Raw genomic sequence first — 23,247 nt, forward strand, 5'->3', positions numbered from 1 at the left:
GCATCAATGTATGCTTAGTGACTACTGGGCCAAAATATCAAATGAAAGCTTTTGTACAAATGCCTAAAAATACAAAAAGTAAAAAATTATAATGGGAGCCATTTTTTGGTAGAGTGATTTGTGGGACCTAAGATAAGAATGGCTAAGGAGCACTTATTTCCTAATAAATTAAAGGGCAGGAGGAGGAAGAAGAGATGTTTCTTATTAAAAATGAGCAGTGAGAGGGCGGGGTCTTAAGATGGCTGTTGGGCGTTGGCTCCTGACTGAAAAATGTGGAGTAAGCCGCTACCTCTTGGCTTAAGTGAAAGGATGTTGGGTTGAATTTTGAAGATGAAGCCACATTAGAGAACTCTGGACTTAACTTACAGGAAGATAAAGACGATGGGAGCATTTCAAAAAGAGATTTTAGAGTTCCCTACAGGTTGATCAAAAACTGAAGCAGAGGCGAATGTAAATGCATGATGAAGAGTGTCCTTCTGGAATTCCCTTAAATATGTGGAATACTTTTCAAGAATTCCATAGGAAACATTCTGAACAGAAAACTTCAAGATTCAGAAGGAAAACACTCTAGAATAGGTAAATAGAAGAAAAAAGAAGAATCTCATAGTGAACAGGCCTCAAGTGAAGTCCAGTGGAAAGACCTTACTCAGTATTTTGGAGTCAATGGTAGGTTTGAACCCACTGTTTAAAAATGAAAAAGACATGTTGGGCCTTGAAAAGAGCATAGACCAGGCTGTGGAAGAGTGGAATACTGGAAAGGCTGAGGAACTCAGCAACCAGCTAGCTGTTCAAGAGCTTGGTGTGAACATTGCTGAAGCATTTGCCTGCCACAACTTTGTAAAAGCCAAAAAGGGTGCTGAAAATTCATAGATTGCTCAAAAAAGAACATACTAGCATGGGGATCTGAAGCAAAGAGATGGGAAACAAAAGCAACATGGGATATATGTAACTTGTGAGAGTTCTTCAAGACATTTGAGTCTTTACTTGAATTTTTACTTGAATCTTCAGTTGCTCAATTTACTGAAAATATTTTCCTGCTTATGTTAAATGTGTTAAGAAATTAATAGAAGCAGAAAAGATGAGCATAAATTTGGATGTCGATTATCAAGTCTTTTCAAGGTTTTTTTCTAAAGAGTTTATCCTGTTGAAATGAGTGGAATGGAGCATTCTGTTATTTGTGCAAGAAATCTAAGCATACATATGGTGAAAAAATACAATTTTACTTATTTATACCCGCAGTATAAAATCAATTTTACTTTCCGTCTAGTTGGTATAGCATTGCCAATGAACTCCTTGTACTTTCTTATTTGTACTCACTGTAACTGCATTTACTCTGGCATTGCATTTTTAAGATTGGCATTTGTTTATAATGGATTAGTCATAGGTGCATAAAAGTCTCAATTGCTATTGTCTTTACAAATGACTTTATCTTAATGTTATAAAAATAATTATTGGCTCTTTATTGGAGGCAGTAGAGTTGATACTTTACAGTCACATAATAAAAGCAATTGATTAATTTTGTGTAGCTTTAGATAAAATATTATATATATATATTTTAAAAAGAGATAGGCTATAATATTTGAAGGATAATTTAAATTCAACTCTGCCTGGAAATATCTTCCTAAGTATTTCTGTTAGCCATGTCATTCTTTGAGATGATTCTTAGAAGAGAAAATGGTAAGATTGTATTAGACAGTTATAACTCAAGACAATAGAACTTTGAACCTTCTTTAAAAATGGACTGTGGGAGTGATAGGAAAAATCCAAGAGGGATCAGTGACCTGGGAGCAGAGTTCAAATGATGTAGACATGTAACGCAAGATGAAGAATGAAAACTCTCTACTGGAATTGGTTCTGGAAACTTGTCCAGACACCATAATTCATTATGGAAAGCTATCTCTAAAAGATGGCTAGAGGTCTTTCAAAGTAAAACCAAACATAAGACTAAAACATATTCAAGTTACTCCTATATGCTGGCACTTAGTGGTCATATCTAATGGTTTCCTAATATTCTACTGGAAAAAATTTGAAATTTGTGAGCTAAAAATGAATTCGGGGAATGTCATTGAAGGAATGGGGATAAAGCAATATGGCTGACTCGGGGTACAGTTGGGGCAGGAATCCAAGTCTCCATGTACTTATTTTGCATGTTCCCTGAGGTCACAGAGTTCTTGAAATGACCAGGTCTGTGACTATATCAAGGCTTAGCACCTAGAAAGTGCTCAATGAGCATTTATTGAATTAATGAATATCTGTGACCCCATCATAAATGTTTAAAGCAAAGATGCTCTTTTGCTATATTTAAACATGTACTTATCCATGCAAGATATGGAGGAAAGAAATGCCTTCTGTAAGATAATAACAGTATTCAATTAAGAATGCTTTCTTGCTGTCAGAAAGATTTTCATCGATATGAAATCAATATTAAGTTCTGTGAAATTGATAAGGAGGTCAAAGTAATGGGTAAAAAAACATGACACACACACACCCTTTATAAAAAAAATTCTTTGAGGATTCAAGTTTTCAAGAGATGGTCTATTTCAGCATCAATGCTTACTTAAGATGTCATAAGTTTATTACTGGAAATGCTGACGAGATCATGATTGAGATGCGCTACCAAAGTCTCTTAAGTACAAGGCATTTTTGAATTTTGTCAAAACACTTTCTTGGGCTGCAAGCACATTTGAACTACTGGTAATGTACTGACAAAGCAATCAGAACACTCTAATCTAGCAGGAAAATCAAAGATGTCAAGGACTACCTAACTATAGTTACGTCAAAGCATGTGATAAAGACGATCTCTAGGGATGCATGCATCTTTTTCAACATGCTACTGAAGTTTTGAAGAAAGTTCTCAAATGCTGAAACCTCATAATAAAAAAAGTAGGACTATTGGTAAATTTTGAAATAATGTATTTTAAAACTACAGTCAGGTGTCAAGTATTTGGCATACAGACTCGCATTAATAAATAAGTAAAATTATGCCTTTATCTAAATGAAATGGATGTTCCAAAGCTCTTGCTGCAAAGCTAATGTACTTAAATCATGACACAGCCACTTGGCTCCTCATTCAGAAATTATTCACTTTTATTGGTATACAATTTAAATAGAATCTCAGGCTGCAAATTAAGTAGGATGATAGGAAAGCTTTAAAAAATAAAAGATTCAACACTAATAAAAAATCCCTCATTTAACCAGAAATATAAGTAGCAAGTATGACTAGAATTTGGTTAATGAAGATTTTATTTTATGTTTGTAAATGCACATTATTTCATTACAGACAGTGTTTCTTTTTATGGAAACTCTTTAGTAATTTAGGTTCAATTGTAGTATTGTTGAGCTTCAAAAGTATCTTTTTAAACCATATTTTGTTAAACCATAAAATGGAGTAAATATAACTTTCATAGCTTCTTTTTAGATGGTATTTAACTTCATATCTACCTTCTGAGGAAGAATTAAAGGTATAAATAAATACACATTCACTACATTAATGACTGAAATGTAATGTCCTCAAGGTATGTCTTATGGAGGACTCAGTTCTTTCCTTGTAAAGTAATGCAAGTTGTGCTTAAATGGTAGGGGTTAGGTAAGTTTCTCATTTGGAAACAAACTTTTGGTATGCAAAATCTATAAAATGTCAATATGAATAAAGCTAACCAATTGTTGATTCAACTTTCTAATGGATTTACTATGGTTTTCCTGTGTTGGTTCTCATTTTCTATTCCAATATTTAGTAACTTCTGAGAGAGAGGAATAGGATCCCAAGTGTCTTGGTTTTCTGAATTTGCTTTTGAATTCATTTATTCACTCAATGGAAATTACTTTCAAGAAAAGACTGTGGAAAGACTATATACTTTCAGGGATCATTGCTATAGTTTGTTACTAGAGAGGTTTCTCTGAACGTGTAGAGCACCCGAAACCATGAGGAGGAGTTGCAGTGTTCTCTCCTGAGCATGAAGCCGGTTCTTGGTGTTGCTTTTTGCGACTGCCATTAGCCATTGATGATCGTTCTTCTTGTCCTTTGGGAGCGTAAGAGGGAGAGAATGCAGCCTGAGTGAAAAAAGAAAAGAAAAGAAAAGAAAAAAGGCTGTGGAATCTCTATCTAAAAAGTGAGAAATTACCAGTGTTTACTTAGTTTTACGTATATTGATTCTATGTAAATTTTTATTTAGAGCTTATAATAGGGAACTTGTAATAGTATTCTAGAATCATTGAACTAATTTTGTTCAATTCTTTGTAATTTTGAAGTAGAAATAATGGCTTCCCATTTATAGATAAATCAACAAATTTTTTCTTGAATATCCCTTAAAGTATGTCACATAAATCACTTATTGATTGCTTTTAATAAAATATTTTTAACATTTTAAAAAAGAGATAATAGATTCATACTTTAGTTTTTTTTTAAAGAATACATATTGTTAAATTAATGTCTCCTTAGTAAAAACCCCATGCCTGAAATTTATAATTTTTTTTTTCCATGCCGTAGTTCTACAACTTTTAGTCCTATCTCTGTCAAGCACAAAGCATTGAGCTGCATTTTGGAGGTATGGTTTAAGAGGAGAAAGAAGCACTTTTTGAGAGGCATTATTTTTAAAAAGAGAAATAAAGAATGTGTTGACCTTAAACAAATAGCCAGATGTTTCTACAGCAAGATGGGTTTATAACAGAACAACAAAGAAAAAACTTACATGTCCAGAGGACAAAGGAGAATAACATTCTTTTATAGAGGGAAGGGAGAGTTCAGAGGGGCTGTTATAAACAATGAGACCATTGGAGGAAACTGGGAGTTTGGAATGTAGTGGCTTTTCATTGGCTGAGTTGTAGCAGTCTTTCATTGGTTGGCAGCCTAGGAAAACATCCACCTTCTTCCAGTAGAATAGAAAAAACAAAACAAAACAAAACAAAACAAACAAAAAACCCACCAACATCTTTCTGTTGGAGATGCAAAGTACATCTCTTCCTGTTTTGGGTTAATTGACGAGTGTTAGGGTGTGAGAGCTCCCCCTACAGGCCACCCGAACTCCAATTTAAATGAGGTTTCTGTTTATTAATCATCACAAATGTAACAGAATAGAAAAGTAATATCAAAGTGCTTTGCATTTAATAAGGAGAATAATTATTTTGTTAACTTATTTCAGATATTTTTAAGTTCCTCTGTGTATGCATGTACTAAGTCATGATATAAAATATATTGGATTGTCGGAAAAGTCATGATGCATTTTTGCAATGAAAAACAAAAAAATACGCCATGACTTTTCTGACAACCTGATATTTGATATTATGGATTTTAGTCAAATGACAAAACTGAAATAATTTAGTAATGAGTTTGATGTTCTTTATTCAAGAGAAAACAATTCATGGATTGGGGGAGTACAGTGCCTCAGAAGCAGTGAAGCACTCTTCCTGAAGGATTTTGGGCAAGAGTGAGTTTCTTAGAGCGTTAGAAGTGGCAACATAGAAACCACATGATTGGCTGGGGTTGCATACCTGACCTTATTTTAAAAGATCAAGGCATAAGGAAGTAATTATAGAGCTCACAGTTGGCGTGGCATTGGGGGATTGGCTGACTGCATATACTGTGTTTCTTAGTCAAATGGAGCATTTACAGGATCACAGAAGTTCAGTTTGCAGACATGGTGTGCTGGGCAGGAGAGGCTCCATCTTGAGCATAGAGATTTACTTCAAGGTAGTCAAACTGTTTGAATATTCCTGGTATTAGAAATACCTGCTGATAGTGGGAAAGAAGAAAAAGACAGTTACAGCAGAGAAACAGCGGCAATGCAGAGCAACGTCAAACAAGCAAGAAAGGCATGATGCATAGAGTAATCAAAACTATCAAAGCAGCCATAAGTCCTTCATGTTTAAATGAGATCTAAGACAAAGCCATCATATTTGTCAGGAAAGAGGTTTTGGTGCAAGTGAAGAATGTGGCTTGAATTGGGTGTTGGATTCGGTAGCCAGATTTTTAAGGAATTAAGGGCTAATAGGGACATGAGGTCATGTCATCAGATATGTGATTTGTTGGAAGATTTGTAAATAAAACAGGAAATGAATAATAGTTAAGTAAAATGGCACAGTCTAGGAAAAAGGTTGTTCAGGATAGTAGAGAGTTGAGCCAATTTGAAAGAGGTGCTTGAATTTGGAATTTGAAGAACCAAATGAAAGATGTGAAGATGGAACAGTTATATAATGCTGAAAGCCACGGTGGATTTACTGGCGTGCAGCTGACCGAGATAGACAATGACCAGTGAGGTGGAGGAAGGCTCAAATCGGAGCATCCACTGTCAGGGATACATCAAATTAATCAAGTTTGTAGGAGTCAGAGAAAAATGACTGTCTCTAAATTTCAAAGTCATCATTTGAAATGTGTTTTAGCTCAGTCCTCATTATTCACAGATTCTATGTTTGTGAATTTACCTACCCACTAGCATTTCTTTCTAATCCCAAAAAGCAATCCTCTCAGCACTTTCACTGTTGCCCACATGCACAAAGGAGGTAAAAAGTTTGAGTCACTGATGGACACGTTCCCAGTTGAGGTCAAACAAGGGGACACTCCCTTCTTGTTTCAGTCTCATGCTGTGAATAAGTCTCCTTTTTGCCACATTTTTGCCATTTTCTGCATTTTTTGGGTGATTTCACTATTTAAACTGGCCCCGCGCATAGAGCTGAGGTGCTAGTATTCCCAAGTGCAGGAAAGCTGTGCCTTAGAGAGGAAATATGTGTCAGATAAGCGTCATTCAGGCATGAGTTACAGTGCTGTTGACTGAGTTCAATGTTAATGAAGCTACAATATATATATTAAATAGGGTGTCTTTCAACAGAAACAGACATAAAACAAAGTTATTTATTTATCAGTTGATGGAAATGTGACCAGATACTTGAAGGGACCTAATCCAATATTTCCCTTAGAAACAATGATTCAGTATTTGCTAGTTCATTGTTTGCAGTGACTGTTTAGAACTACTGTGATTCACAAGATTGACTATATTTGTAAATAGTCTGTATTTAAATAGATTGCTGAAATGGCATATTGACAATCTTTTAAAATATTTCTCAGTTCTGTGTTTTCTTCTGCCATAATATATACTTTTTTTGGCCTGTGGCATGGTAATTGAGAAAGCATTTTTCTTAAGTTTCTATATTGAAGCAAAGAAAATGTATTTTATTATCTTTCCACAAAACCCAAACTGATTATTTGGAAGAAATTTCATAATAATCTATTCAGTTGTTATGGATTTTTCAGTTAATAAGCCATTAAAAGTGGCTTGTGTGTTAAATTGATTTCTTAAACAATATTTAAAAAATATTTTTAATGTTTTTATCATCTTATATGCCATAGGTAACGTAATATTGATATGTGTGTTTTCTCCATTTGAGTTTGTATCTTTAGTAAAAATTCATTTCTAAAATTTGATCAATATGAACAATTCCTTAATGTTTCTTAAGTCTTCTGTTTTATTGGTTCAAATGTCTAATTTTTCTATAAACATTTGAGACAATGTTACTGTTTATATTATCAGCAAGAAAACCTGATAGAGAAGCAAAAGTACTTCAGGACAGCGAGGTTTATAGTAGTTTTTGTAGGAATTATGGAATATAAAATTATTGAGAGCAACCTTTTCATATCGATGCCTCTGCTGCCTTCCAAAGAGGTCACATAATGAATTAATGCAAGTAATCTCTGTTTGAGTTGTAGGACTCAACACATGATAGCATTCTTAGTATTTAATATCGATCCTTCTGAGAATTTAACAGATAGGCAAAGACTTTTTATCAGTTTAACAAGTGGAATATTTCTGTGATAAGAAGTTAGAAGTGATTGAAGAAAGGAGGCGAGATCAGATGAAAACTGCAAACTCACTAGCGACTCTGAACCAGAACACATCACTTCCAAATTCCTGACCCTCAAAAAGTGTGTGAGATAATGCATGCTGTTTAAGCCAATAAAATTGGGAGTAATTTGTTATAAAACAAATAATGCTTATTATTACTCTTACTTTGGATCAAGAATTTAAATGTGTTGATCAATGCCATTTGTAAGAAGGAGTAATTGCAATAGGCTTTATATTGTAATTCCAGAATTCACAGACCATTGGGAAGATCCTAGTCCTGAGAGCATTGCTGCCTAGATATCAGGAGACAATAAATACATAAAAATAGAACGCAAACAATAGAATAGAAAAAATAGAATATAAGCAATGCTTCCTCCACTTATGTAAATATGTAATTATGTAAATATGTAAAGTAGAATAGAAAAAGTAGAGTACCAGCTGCACTGCTTCCCCTTATGTAAAAAGCCAGGATGTGAAGTGGAAGGGAGAAGGCAAAAAGAACTAATATATTTTCTTAATACCAAATTCTGTGTATAACTGGGTTTCTTCACTAATAGTTAACATGTAGCTGCGGTGGAGAAAGAAATTAAACTAGAACTTAAGAAGTAAACTACAACTTACACTTTATCTGAGAACGTTCTCCATCTCAGCTCTTAATCATAGAAGGGGAAAAACACGAGGACTGAATTTTAGGTTAGGTTAAAATATTTTTCTGAAATATATGTACTCTTGTAATAGATCTAATACATTAGAACTAATATGAAGTAAAATGCAGTACTCTAAAATGTGAGTTGATGCTTTTGTATACTTTTTTCCTGTAGCATGATCTAAGATTTGGAATTAGAGGTACAGGGAAATAGTGACTACCTCCACAGTCCTTGTGTCTGGAGAAGACAGGAAGTAAGCTGGATATATTTCTTGGAAAGTTTACAAAGTGCACAGGAGGAGAGACTGATTTGGGAGAGAGAAAGGTGAAGCCTAGAGGAAAAGTTTTAGGGAACTTCCTTATTTAAGGCATGTGAGGAAGAAAGACTTGTGAAGCAAGGGGGATTAGAGATAAATTGCAACAGGAAAAACAGAGGATAGAGTCTTACAAAAGTATGGCTACCTCAGCTTGATTGAAGCTATAATAAAACTTATTTAGGTATGAAACCGCATTTTTTTCTCTCCATCAAGTCCCAGAAAAGGCTCTCAGGATCTGTTTAACTCAATAACACCACTGAGGAGAAATTTGGTTGCTGAGGTAAACAAGAAATGTGGTGAGAATAATGTAAGTGAAAACTTTCCCATTTTTTACTGAAAATCTTTCTAAAAACTCTGTATATATCTTTGATGTAAGATCTCATGGTGCTTCAAAAATCACATCATTTTCACTGTATATTTCTGTGGGTTTAAGAGATTAAAGAGAATTAATTCTAATACCAGGGCATAGCTTGGAAAAGTGTATTTCAAGTAAATCCATTATAAAATTTCATCATCTTTATCTTTGACTGTTCCCCTTAGAAGTGCAGTAGCCCCTATTAGCTGTGGGGAATGTATTCTAAGACCCCCAGTGGATGCCTGAAACCACAGATACTACTAAGCCCTATAGATACTGTCATTTTCCCAATCCATACATACATACATACCTCTGATGAAGTATAATTTATAAATTAGGTACAGAAAGAGATTAACAATAATGTCTAATATAATAAAATAGAACAGTTATTAACAATATACTGTAATGAAGGTTATATGAGTGTGTTCTCTCTCTCTCTCTCTCTCTCTCTCTCTCTCTGTCTCTCTCAAAATACTGTAATCTTTTCAACCTGGGGTTGATGGTCGGTAACTGAAACCATGGAAAGTGAAACCACAGATGAGCAGGGACTACTGCAATGCATTCTGTCAAGGAAAAAAGGAAAAGCAGGCTGAAGCCCTGTGTTGGTCATGGATTATGACTATCATATTGATGTGTCAACAAAATAATTTTCCTGGCTAAAGCAAGGTAATGGATTAAAAGATTTATTGTTGTTTCTATAGTTATCTATTGTTCACTTCATCTTGAGGTTTCCAGCAAAATAAAGTGGAAAAGTTACCTGTGGTTTTGTATTATATCTTTGTAGGCATGCGCCATAAATAGCTGGAGTTTATTCAGCATGTGCATACATTATAACACTTCAGAAGAAGGTATTAGAAGACTATCAAATAAAATATTTTTTCTATATTAATAACACTTGCTGGTTAAATCATTTTATAACATCCAGAAGGTAATTTTTTTTTTTAAGCTGAGCCATCCTGCCACCTGTTGGCAGCTCAGCGGCTACTCAGCTTGGGCTGGGACTCGAACCACTGTTGCTCAGAGCTCAAACTCTTGAGCGAGCTCTTAACCAACTGAGCCACTCGGCCAGCCCGCAGAAGGTAATTTTTATCCTTCATAGTGATTTTAGATAGGTGACAACTCCAGTGTGAGTTTCTCAGAGGCTCTCTACTTCATCTTAATTCATAGTGTCTCTATAGAGCTCAGTTGATAGTGACATTACAGAAAGACATTTAAGGTGGGTAAACATAAATTCTCATTTAAAAAATAAATATTTTAGAAATAATATGCCATCTGATTTGAACTTCAATTTATAATATTCATGTGGCAACTAAATTATAAGAAAAGCTTAATCTCAGCAATAATATTAAAGCATTGTGAAGGAATTTGTAGTGTTTTATAGAAATGGGCATAAATGTAGTATGATGATGCTTTATATTAACCTTCAAAAATTAGCATTTGTTTTTGTTCAGCTTTCAAGTGAAGACAGTGATTACAGCCAAAAGATGATGAATGAAAAAATGTTGCTTGATTAAAATTAGCTTTTACTGAAATTAGTACTGACTTTGTTCTTTGTGTACTAATCAAGCATGTCATATAAGTGGTTGCCTTCTTTTCTTTAGAATAGATTCTATGTAAATGAAATAACATGATGATTTAATTCCATAATTTTTCACTGGTCAGTGATCCTATTATACATTTTATGATATTGTTATATGAATTAACTCAAGACATTGATGATATGACTAGGGGCCAGTCAATCATTTTCATTGTAATTATAGAGTTAAAGCATATAAGTTGTTCATAATCAGCCCTAAGAGCCTGATTGTAGAGTTGGTTATAGTTTTAAGGACTTTTTCTCCTGTCAACATGTATTACTCTCACTTACTTTTATGAGTCTGACCTGCAATGTTAGAGTTTCTGGGAAAAGAGCATAAAAGAAGAGAATACATTCTTTTGATAGTTTAATGTTGGATGATTATGTGGAATTTGGGCTGAGAGCTAGGAACACAAGATAAGCCATGTGGTCTAAAGCCATGAATTTTGATCCTCAGCTCTTAGTCCTACATTGCACATCAAAATGCCTCCACACGTTGATACTCTTTAATTCTGTTCTCCTACTTAGGGATGTGTGTGGCAACCACTTCAGAGTGCCCTTTCCACACATCACTGCTAGACTTAAAAGACGACATGTTAACTGTTCCAACATTTGGAGGATTTACCTGCCAGATTTTCTATTTTGATCCAGGTTGCAGAAGGGTGTCTGAAGGTACAGGAAGATTCTAACCTACCAAGAAGCTAACAGTTAGGGTTTCTAAATTTTAGGATGCTTAAAAAAACAAATTAACAGGTGGCAGGATGGCTCAGCTAAAAGAAACCAAACCAAAACAAAACAAAAAAACAAATTGACCAATTCTCCATCAATGGAATTGTGAAAGAAGGAGCCGTGTTATGGTATGTCAGGAATGATGGGGAAGAAATTTTTGTGGTGACTGAATTGGGTGACCCATACTTTTATTCCATCTAAAAATTTTTTTTCTTCTTTTTAAAATCTCTTTTGTGGCTTTTCTTTCTCCATTCAGGCAACATAGAATTAGTGGTGGAGACAGAATTCGGACAGAATTTGACCATCTGAAACAAATATATCATTTCTTTTTGTTCCTCACTTTAAGTCCCAGACTTTTCTGTCCATCCACACCTTGTTCACTTCCTTGTCTGCTATGATGTTTAAGATGCCTACAGAAATGAAGCAGGGTGCCCTCTCCGAATCTCTAGTTACTGATCCTTACTTTCTGTAACTTCATTGATTCCTTGGGGGGAATGTAATAAAACTTGCATTTTATAGACCTGCTTGGCTTTTTGACTACACTTTCTGTCAGCTATTATGGAACAGAACCTTTCACCGGGAGGCAAATTAATGTCAGAGATGGGAGTGAGGACTGGGAAGGAAACGGACATGTAGTATAATACATAGTCATTTGATATGGTCCATGGCTGTTTGAAATGTATTAGTTTGTATTCTCTATACATTCAGTACAAGGTTCTATATATTATGTTCTATTATACAAGATTCTATTATATGCATTATAAAATATGTCTAGTGGACATATATATGTGCATTATGTATATACACACTTATGTATACATATACATGTGTATATGGATATATGTGTATATATGTACATGTATCTATACATAGATACATATATATATATTCACAAACACATAATTGCTGCCTTTAGCCCCATATGTTAATGTGGTTATGTGTGTACATATGTATATATATGTACACATGTGTATGTATATGTAATGCACATATATATGTCTTACTAGACATATAATTCTTTTTCTGTCCTCTTTGTATCTTTTCTGTTTTCTTCCACTTGTTATTTGTGTTTTTGCACTGAATTTTGGGGGAATCTTGGATCAATCTTCATCTCAGTAATGTGATTTTTAGTTGATTTAGTCTACTCAAGCTATTTTGTTTGTACATTTCTTTCTTTCCACTTATTTTGGCAAGCTGTTTCCCTCCCCCCCTGATTCTAATACTTCTTTTTCCCCCTCATAACTGACTCTGTTGTTGATTTATGGAAATAATAGCCTTTCAAAAGCTCTGAGGGCATTGATTACATTTACTTAATTTTGTTCTGCTTCCTTTATTAAATATGTTTTTCAGGAGTTAGTCTGTTTGCAAAATTTTTAAGTACATTGGTCAGACTTTTCTTCTATTAACTTTTTAAAACTTTTTGGTAATTTATTAATATTTGTGGTTAAAATTTTAAATCACGTAGTACTGAGAGCTGGAGTGCATTTTAAAAATCTACATTTGGGTCATAGAAAACTAATTCTGTTGCTCATTGGTGGGAAGGGTAGGAGGTAACAGGACAGACAGGAGGTGTGTTTTCTGTGTTCTAGGCCTCTCGGCCTCTTCTGTTGGCTATAGTCAGAAGGGAACACAGTTTTATTCTAGAACCCATTTTTAGAATGCCCAAGTCTGAATGAAGCTTGTAGCTTCAGCTGGACACACATGGTTTGGGAGAAGCTTAAAAAGAATTATATGGGACTATATCCAAGTAGTTAAAGCTACACAATATAAGTGTAAATGAATCAATACAAACACAAACAAAAAAATTATTGAGCATCTGCTATGTTTCAGATAATATCCCAAATTAAGATATAAAGCTAATTGAAAGGGAAAATGGGAATGGGTGCAAGGGGGCAGATGAATATGTGGGTGAGGAGCTGGTCGATTGTAGTAAATGGAAGAGAACCATACTGTTATCTCTGTTTTCACTTGTCCTACTGAGTCTGTGTTTACATAAAAAAGTTGGACATCAGATACCTGTTATTATGCTCACAGCAGATTTGTAGTTCCTGCAGTCTGTGCCAACATATACAGCATGGAGCAGTACTAGAGGTCCAACTTTGCCTGAGCAAACTCTTAAGTCAGTATCCCCAGGGAGTGGTGTGTATCAACCTCATGTGTGGGGTTTCTGAAACCTACCGACGTAAGGCGCACACGTTACAGTTCCTGGTTCAGAAGAGCCATGATGAAGCCCAGGTCTGTCTTTTAAAAAAAATGTCTGCACATGATTCTGATGGACACCTTGAGTTGAGAATCACTGGCCTATGTAGAAGAGAAGGGCAGGAGGGAGAGGAAAATAAGGAGAATATAAGAAAGGGAATGAGGCAAAAAATGGAAGATAATTAAAGGTTAGTTGATTGTGTAAAATGCATTATGTAACAGTTAATGGCATAAACCTCTGCCTGCATTTGCCCTTTCTTATTTGCTAGCACTATTGCCATCAATAACCTCTCTGTAAAGTGGAATGACTGACATTTACCCTGGATAGGAAAAAATGAAAGCAGAAATTAATAGTTATGCTTAAATTTATGCATGCATTAAAACCAATGGGAGATATTTCAAATGAGTGTTTAAGCCTGACATACTTGGTAAAGAATTAGAAATATGTTTCATTTATAAGATGCTGCCAAGCTGTTTTTCCATGTGGCCATACCATTTTGTGTTCCTGTTCACAATCTATGAGAGTTCTAGTGTCTTCACATTATCAGGCACACTTGGTTTGGTCAGTTTCAAAAGAAGTGTTTTAAAGTTAAAATTTTTAAAAATTCATAAATTCTAGTATTTATGTAGTGGAAAATACAAATATGAATAACTCATGGGAAGCATGAGAGCACTTCTTCCTAGTTAGAAAAGACACAGCCTTTCACTTTTACTTTAGTGATGACCTAGAAGGAATGAGGAAGTTGGAGATCAGTCAAATAACTCAGTAATGTGAAGAGAACATATTATTACAATTGATGTGCTTATGAGTCACAGTGAAATTTTACATGTATTTCCCTGTATTTTCAATCTTCAGTTTAAGTTATTACAGGGTATCAGGCTAATTTAGATATCATAGGCAAAGAAATGTAGGCAATGGTGAAGTTTCTTGAATTCTTATAAATATATACCATTTGATTTTTTAATTTTTGGATTTAAAATTTTCTTTTAAAAACGTTGACAACTGAGAATAAATGTGAGACAGAAAATAATCTATGTGTTGAACAAATGTTTCTAAAATGTCTACTTTCAAAAGAAAGGCTTTCTGTTAAGCATTGCAGCAGATAAAACAGAATGTAATTTGGAACAGGCAGGGTAAGACATTTATCTCTGGTTCAAAGTAGATTGTGAAACATACCATGAGAGACACACGCTACAGAGCTCTGGGCTTGGGCAACAGAAGCAATGACATCTGGTAGGGAGAATTAGGGGAGTCTCCTGGACAATGAAAAAAATTAGTTTGGCCCTGAAGAATGCACGAGAGTTCATTTGTTCATTTTGTTTTGATTTTTAATTATATAATTCATAAGTTATTGTGCTAAGTTTTGAAAATCCAGATGCTTAGAAAAATTTGTAAAACCACACCTAAGGCATCACCACCCAAATAAAACCATAATTAATTGAGTATATTTCACTTTCACCTTTCTCTGTATTATCTCAGATACTTGAGAAAGTAGTATGCATATAATTTTATATGCTGCTTTTTAAAATTAATATTATATTAACTTAAAGAACTTAGAGTTGTACCATATTTTAAAACATCTTTGTCATTATTGTAAAGTTAATGGTTCTTTGTTCCACCATTCTAGGTATTCTAAATACCAAGCCAGCCCCCTTCTGTAGGACATTTAGGTAATAGGTCTTGTTAATGTAAGTTACATATTGAACATCTTTTCATGTAAAATAATTTTCTACATTTCAGATATTTATAGGATATATTATTAGGGGAGAGGCTAGTAGGTGAAAGTTTGTGAAAGTTTTCAATCCTAGTGATATGTTGATAGATTAGAGATAGAAGGTAGGGGTGGGAGTAGAGATATGCAAAAAAGACAGAAGAACATGATATTAAAATTGCATGCATGGTAGAAATCTAAGATATGAGTATATATGGAGAATATCTAGCTTTCCACTTTGATTAACAGGTAGTATATATACTGTAAAAGAGAATGCTAGAAATGTCCTGAGGCAAGACTAAGCTTTCCAAAACTGGAATGTTATTTTCTTTGGATGCTAGTGGGTAACACTAGAGAGTGCTCTGGATGCAAATAAATTCAGAAATTAAAAAACCGAACAAATTAATCAAATTTAAATAGGTTTTTGCTGAGATTTTCAGAAACTTGATTATGTTAATGTGAATTATTAGTCTCTAACAGGAGAATATAATAGGTAGGGTTTCCTATAATTTTATCAAGGACACATTTTTTAAAAAGTAGGGATGTATTTCATGAAACACACTTTGGAAAATGGTAGCCTATAGCAGATGGGATTTGATTGTTATGGAATTTGAACCCAGTTTGATGGGTAAGAAAATCACTGGAGAGAGCTTGTCTGCTCACGTTTATAATAAATGGTGGAATTTGTATCTTTGGTTTATCTTCTTAAAAATTGAACTTGGTTCACACAAATATCAGTTGGTTGAAGAATTAATGCAAACAACATTTTTCACCTGCTTTTCCAAGAAGTTTATGTTATTGCACTCATTATTCCATCTTTTGACTTTCCTGATGCCTTTTGAAAAAATCCTCAAGTCCTCAAATGTTGCTATTAACAGCCACTATTGCCCCATATATATGGATGTGCTGGACAGCTTTCAGCTTCTCCTCTCACTATTCTAGTTACTTCAGAAGGAAAAAAAAAAAATATATATATATTGTATTTCCTCTCTAGAGATTTGTTTTTGTCATTTTGCACTTCTAGAACTTTATTATTGGCCCAACTCTACAACATTCCCTTTGAGGTCTTCCCTCAAACTTCCTACTTTAGTATTCCTACTGTGTGAACTGATATATAGTTCATGCCCTCTATCAAATACTGTATTTAAGGTCATATAACACATATCATAAACAATGAACAATCATCATTAGTGAAACTACCATCAAAATGTATAATCTGTACTTAGTGTTTTTGGTTAGTCAGACATTTGTTATAAATAATTCTCTCTCTCTCTCCCTCCCTTCTTCCTTTCTCCCCTCCCCCCATCTCTCTTTCTCCCTCCCTTCCTATCTCTTCATTTTTACTATTTGGCAGACTCTGGAGAACTGCATACCTACTGAAAACGTGGGTGAAGTGTATTGCATGCCTGTGCCAACAGGGCTTATCATTTCTGTTATCTCTACAAATCTACCTTTATAAGCTCCTTTTCATTTTTCATAATTATTTTGCTTATAATCTAGCCTGCCTTCCTTCCTAATATACATAAATCGTATATTTCTTTCACATACTTAAAGAGCCACCTTTTTTGTGATGCCTTTCTGAAATAGTTCCCTTAATTTCCTCATACACATAAAGCATAAAAAACACAATCTAAATGAACGGGAAAGCAGAAAATGAAAAGACACATGTTAATTTAAAATTTAAAATCTAAAATGCTAAAAATATCAACTGCTAAAAAAAATAAAAATATTAGCAGGCGGTATTCAAATACATATTTTTTTTTACTAAAATGACAAGAAATCAGTTTACATTTATCCTTCTAAAGAGAGTGTAACAATAAAGTGTATCTTCCTAATAGATCAAATTAATTTAAAGTTCACCTACATAAAATTTCAATTCTTTTAGCTTGTTAAATTATAAAGAGCCAATTTCTGGAGGATTTTTGTAGCAGATGCCAACTGTTTTCTTCCTATCACCTTGCCCTATCAGGTTTTTTTTGGCTTAGGGGAATGTTCAAAATTGGTCTAAAGTAATCCCGATAAGCTCATTTTCCTTGGCCCATGATTGCTCTGGAAGTAGAATGTGACCCAGTTTGACCAATAAGATGTAAACAGAGCCTGTTAGATAGCATCATCATTCACCTTTATTGTTATTATTATTCTGCTTGAAACACTGCTGTTTAGACATACAACAGAGTTACTTTGTGACCATAAGGCAACATGATAATATGCACATTTGTCCCCATGTGTCTTTAGGAATGGTTTCAGTGTGGAGGTGATATCCTTACTGTCAAAAATTCATTAGTAAATTCATAGAATATAGTTATATGCACTCTAAACCTAGTGTACAAACTATGATAATGCCCATTTGTGTATGTCTTGAAGGATAAAACCAGTTTTGAAGGGGATGGGAGGGTCTATCTTTCTTCTTTTTTTCACCCTACATTTTTTTCAGACTGCACTAGGAGGAAGAGGAGAACTAACAAAAATATTTTGAGGCCAGGAAAGGAAATTGCCTAAAATGCCTCTAAAATATATTATTCAGTGTTCACTGCTGCTTTACTTTTGTTACAATAATGAACTTCATTTCTAATAACTTTTACTATGATCTATAGGGATGATAAAGTATAATTTTCAAAAAGTTTTCAATGCTTTTCAGAAAGTATAATTTCTAAGGAGTTAAAAATGTCATCTTCATACAAATGCAAGGTAACTATTTTGTTCAGATTATTAGATAGGGAAAAATAAAATGGTAAATCTGTTTTCAAATACATTTGAGAAATAGGGGTTAAATAGTCCATTTGGAAAGGCATTAAAAATGTTAGAATAAAATTGGTAGGTTAGATACACACAGAGTTGATCATTGTGTCTTATGAAGCAATGAAAGCATAACCTTTAGGGGTATCTTTTCTATTGGACAGAAACTTACAAGTTAATATGTAACTTCATAGGGTCTGTAATTAGCTCATTAAATAGAAATGCTAAAGTCAACCACAGGTATATTCTCCTAGAGATTTAAGTAATCCTTGAGTGAGCTTGTTAAACTATGTCCTAGTGTAACATTCAAAGAACATATCGCCCACCATTTTTTTTTTGGTCTTTTTTTGAGTTTTAATTAAATTTTAAGAGGGTTAATCAGAAACACTGTACAGTTAATAACCTTTAAAAATGTACAGAGATACTGAATTTTTAAATAGCTCCTTTTGAGACTTTACAGCTCTTGCTTCCTAAATCATTTTAGTATTATGAAGGTGTAGTCCAGTTACTATCCTACCTTGGGTTAACATTTCATCAGTGGGGTTAAATTGCAATATTGGATGACCCACCCCTCTGAAATTTATAAACTGAAAAACTGGGCCAACATAAAAGTAAAATACATGGGAATTTCGAGTTTCATATTATAATCAATTCTTCATTATTATAATGCAGTGGAATGCGTATTCTTTATATTACCATATTGCTTTAAGAAAGAATTTTTTTGAAGATAATTGGTTTTAGACTAGAGATAAAATATACACTCTGAACTTCAAAACTGATTTAAAAAGTGGGATAAGAGCAACTAGTGATTGTGGGAGGACAGGAATCATTTTATTTATTAATAGATCTTTTGTTTTTGAACCATCTTATTGTTCTTTAGCTAATAATAGTGATAGATACATGACTAAATATTCAAATTCAATATTATTATTCTACATGATTAACAATAACAATATGCTTCAAGACCATAATCTTTGTCAATGAAGGCACCAGCTGAAACAGATGCTAGGAACACTCGTATATGAGTTTCTTCATAAAAATGCAAATCTAATGTGAAGCAAAGCTAAGTTTGTACTCCTCAAGAGGGAACTATAAATAGTAGGAAATTAGGGAATAAAGTAAAATCTATTGTAACCCAAATCGCTACTGTCTAGATAGTGCAGTCTTCTGGGGGTACATTTTACATTAATAGCTAAATAAAATGGCTTACGCCCCGTTTTCTCACCAGGGTTCCCTAGAGACTTGTCCTCTGTGGCCGCCTCTTTTTCCTAGTCCCGTTTCTGACTCACTGTTTCATCTCCCATGTCTACTGTTCTTTTACCCATTTTTCTTTGTTCTCCAACCTTAGTTGTGCAGCACTGTAAAGTTTAAGAGACTTTCCCTTAAGGTTTGGAAGAGGGCTGACAGCTTAGGAAAGAGCAAAAGTACTATTTAAATTTGGATACTTAACACTACCATTCTTAGACTTTCCCAGGAAACAACCTTTTTCATTACTGAAAAGTCATTTCTTACTAGTTTTTCCAGGATGGGCTTTCTATTATATCCAGATATTTCATTATTGTTTTACTCGTATTTGAATGCCAAGTGCTTTTTTCCCTGTTTATATTTTTGTTTGCCTTATTATACAGGGAAATTTAGCACATTACCTAAATGTTTCTCATAAAGGCTCTGATTGTCCAGCCAACCTACCTTTTTTTCAATCAAAATAATCTTAAAGTATATTTTTAAAGAAAAAGACTGAGAAACCTCTGATGAAAATACTTCCTCTCCTTTGAAGGAGCATGGCCATCTTTTTTTTTTTTTTCTTTTCAATAGTCAAAAAAAATTCTCCCCCCCTCTTCCAGTTATAATATTGTACCTCCACTAAAACCTTTCTTGACACTTTGGGTGAGTCACTGGGGTGAGGGCATTTCCCCGTGCTCTGTGGACATTTTCTCATTATATACGCAGAAAGAACAGTGCTACTGACATGTGGAGACCACCTTTTAGGCTTCATTTCGGCTTTCTGGGGATGGATTAGTTCTGCAGCTGATGCATCTGCTCATCCCTTTGTCTTCTAACTACTTTAATAACTGTTATAAAGGGCCTGGGCAGAATCTGCTCCTGAGACAGAAGTAGGCCATTGGTGCTGGCACCTGGCATAGAGTCACCAAGGTGTCATGTCATTCTTGGGAAGCGCTACCCTGACTTTCTTCATTATGGTTATCTAAAAATGACTTGTTTTTTTGAAAACAAATCATTTTCTTTTCTTTTTAATAGGCTATCCTCGAGCCTTAATAACATTAGATAGCACTTTCCCCAAAACTTACAGAGAGTTATTAGCATTGATAGGCAGATGAATGAATGATAGATGAATACACAGAATCAATTTTTTTTGTTTGTTCCTTTAACAAACTTTTGCCTTTAGGTGAAGGCTTATTTTATTCCAGGCTAAATCCTACATCAGTCTGAGCTAGTGGGAGATATAGGCAAGTGATACTTGTCCCAGAATTGTTTTGGGAAGTGATCTGGTGATTGAGGGAGAAAACAACAGATTAATTATAAGTGAGTTGTAATTTAGTAATAATATTCAGTATGGGGTAATGGAATTCTGTTCAGTAGAATCATTGGTAAGCAGTTGAGACAGTGACAAATTGAAATCTCTATAAATGAGAGTGAAAAGGTGCTTCCTATAAAAGTTGTAATTCTGCATTTGTTCTCCAAGCTATATTTATTTTCATGCTATCGGTTAAGGGAAATATATTCTGAATAATTCTATAAATAAATTTGGTAATTTGTAATTATGTTTTTAAACATTAGTAAAAATTAACAATATCCTTAGGTTCCAATAGTTACTAACATTTGTAATATTTGTAGAGAAAGGTGGAAATATTATCATCTTCTTAAAGTCAGGGATTTTCCTTGGAGTAGCAGAGACTCTTGAAGAGCCCTGCTTTCATAGGGTTTTCTCATAGAATGAGATTCCTGCAGCTCACAGATAACCCCTTTACTTTTCCAAACTTTACAGTATGAGCTCTGTATTCTTTCATGAAGCTCAGGTTAATTAAATTTTAAATATTTTTCTTCATCAGTAATTAACCTAATCCAAAAGAAATGACTTTATTAAAAGAAAAATTAACTAAATTTGATCATTCCTTTGTGAGCAATTGGGTTCCAACTAATTAAATTTTCATGTAATTATTTTTCAATCTGCTGCCATTCCTTGTAAAGCACATTCTTTTCTCCTTTTTCCTTAGTAGCATCACATGCCCTTTCACCTTAAATTGGGAGATTTAATGAAATACTAATGAAACTTTTGGATTCAAAAGAATGTTTAACAATCTTATTTTCTAAGGCATTTAGAATAAGGAACTCTAATTGCGTATCATTTTTTTCTTTGGCTACCTGACAGTTTCTCCTAAAAGACATATTTTTATTTCTAAACAAATGAATCAACTACCAGTGTTAATACTTATGGTGTTTTCTTGGATAATGGTCAAGGATGGAAACTGGCTAAGACATAAAGGGAAATACTTTCATGTGTTCAAATGTTGGCATCATCATAAACACATTTTTTTTTTCTCACAAAGACTTTCAGTGTAGTTTAGGTTTGCTCTGTCATTGGGACACATTTCCTATGTTTCTGACCCCATGAAAACTTGAGTTCCAAGTATCCTCAATTATAGAGGTCTTATATGAGAGGCAACTTAAACACAGAACTAATATTTTTAATATATTTCTCACTGTATATCACTTGGTTACTTCAAATTATATTTTAATAATATTATTGTATTTTTTTATAGAGAGGACAGTTCAGAATTTTCTCTAGCATGGTTGATTGAAATTGTTTTCACTCTTTTACTTTAGAGAAGTGTACTTCAAGTTTATAATTGATCACTGGTGATGCTATACAATTCTTTAGGATAGTTATCAGCCCTCTTGATTTTATCTTAGTGTCCTGGCTGTTCTTGTTCAGCCTCATTTCTTCCTCCTTAAATCTCTTAAATTTTTAGATTCTTTCTCAACATCACTTAATTTTTTTTTTTTGAAGTTCTTGGTCAGATCTAGAACACTCAAATTATTTCAAAAGTCAGATAGTAATGGGAAACTATGATAAGAGATTAAGACAAGATGAATTGGTGGGGATTGTGGTCAATCATAGAATATGTGTTCTACCTAAAAGGCATTAAAGTTTTGAAAATATACTAAAACTTCCTTCCCACCAAAAAAGAAAAAAACAAAACAAAACAAAAACCCTTGGCCAGAAGTTGCCCAACAATCTACCAATTTGTGATCTGTCTTCTAAACCAACAAAGAATCCAAAGATCAAAATTTGAAGCATGTTCTCTAATGACACAATACCTGGTAGAACTATGAACTGGATCTAGCTATGTCCTTTACAAAGTCTTTGATCTTAGCTTGATATTACATTATATATCTTATAGGCGTTTAAAAAAATAGAGACATTTGTCTGGAGAATAATGGAGATTCAATGAAGTGAGATTATATAAACCCAGGTTTCATGTTAACCAGATAGGAAGTTGTTAGGAATTTGTACTAAAACTTATCACAAATGTAATAGCTTAAAAACATGGTGATGGAAGAAGACATGACTCTGGGTGGTGAACACACAATGTGATATATAGATGATGTATTATAGAAATGTACACCTGAAAGCTATGTAACTTTACTAACACCTGTCACCCCAGTATACTTTAAGTTAACAAACAAACAAACAAACAAAAAAACCCAAAAAACAACTTTCATTTATTATCTCACAGTTCTGGGGTTAGAAATCTGAGTGACCAATACCCATACTACTGCAGCACCTTTTGATCCTAATAGTACCACTTCTGTCTATATTTTAGGGCATGTACCAAGTACCTTATTTGCCTTAGCTCATTTAAATCTCATAGCAACTCTGACATTGTTGGTATTATGCCCATTTTAAAGATGTGGGAACTGAATAATGGTGGTCATTGGAATGGATCCTATCAGCAATTGAGTGTATCTCCCATTGTTGTTTCTTTTCCCACGTAAGAGTGGAGAATGAAGAAAGATATTTTTTTTTAGGGGAAGAAAAAAGTAGAGGATGTCACTGCTTTGCTGAGGCATTTCCTCTCCCCCACTCTAATGTATTAATGGCGTCCTTCAATTTAGCTTAAA

At 33.9% G+C, this 23,247-nt stretch overlaps 1 protein-coding gene and 1 pseudogene across 2 annotated transcripts in view; both read left to right on the plus strand.

Moving 5' to 3' along the window:
- Positions 1–23,247, plus strand: part of MARCHF1 (membrane associated ring-CH-type finger 1) — a 635,011-nt gene that overhangs the window by 95,776 nt on the left and 515,988 nt on the right. The window lies entirely within an intron of this gene.
- Positions 271–949, plus strand: LOC109386953 (protein FAM204A pseudogene; annotated as a pseudogene).

Source organism: Hipposideros armiger, unplaced genomic scaffold (assembly GCF_001890085.2).
Source record: "Hipposideros armiger isolate ML-2016 unplaced genomic scaffold, ASM189008v1 scaffold_142, whole genome shotgun sequence".
Lineage (NCBI taxonomy): Eukaryota > Metazoa > Chordata > Mammalia > Chiroptera > Hipposideridae > Hipposideros > Hipposideros armiger.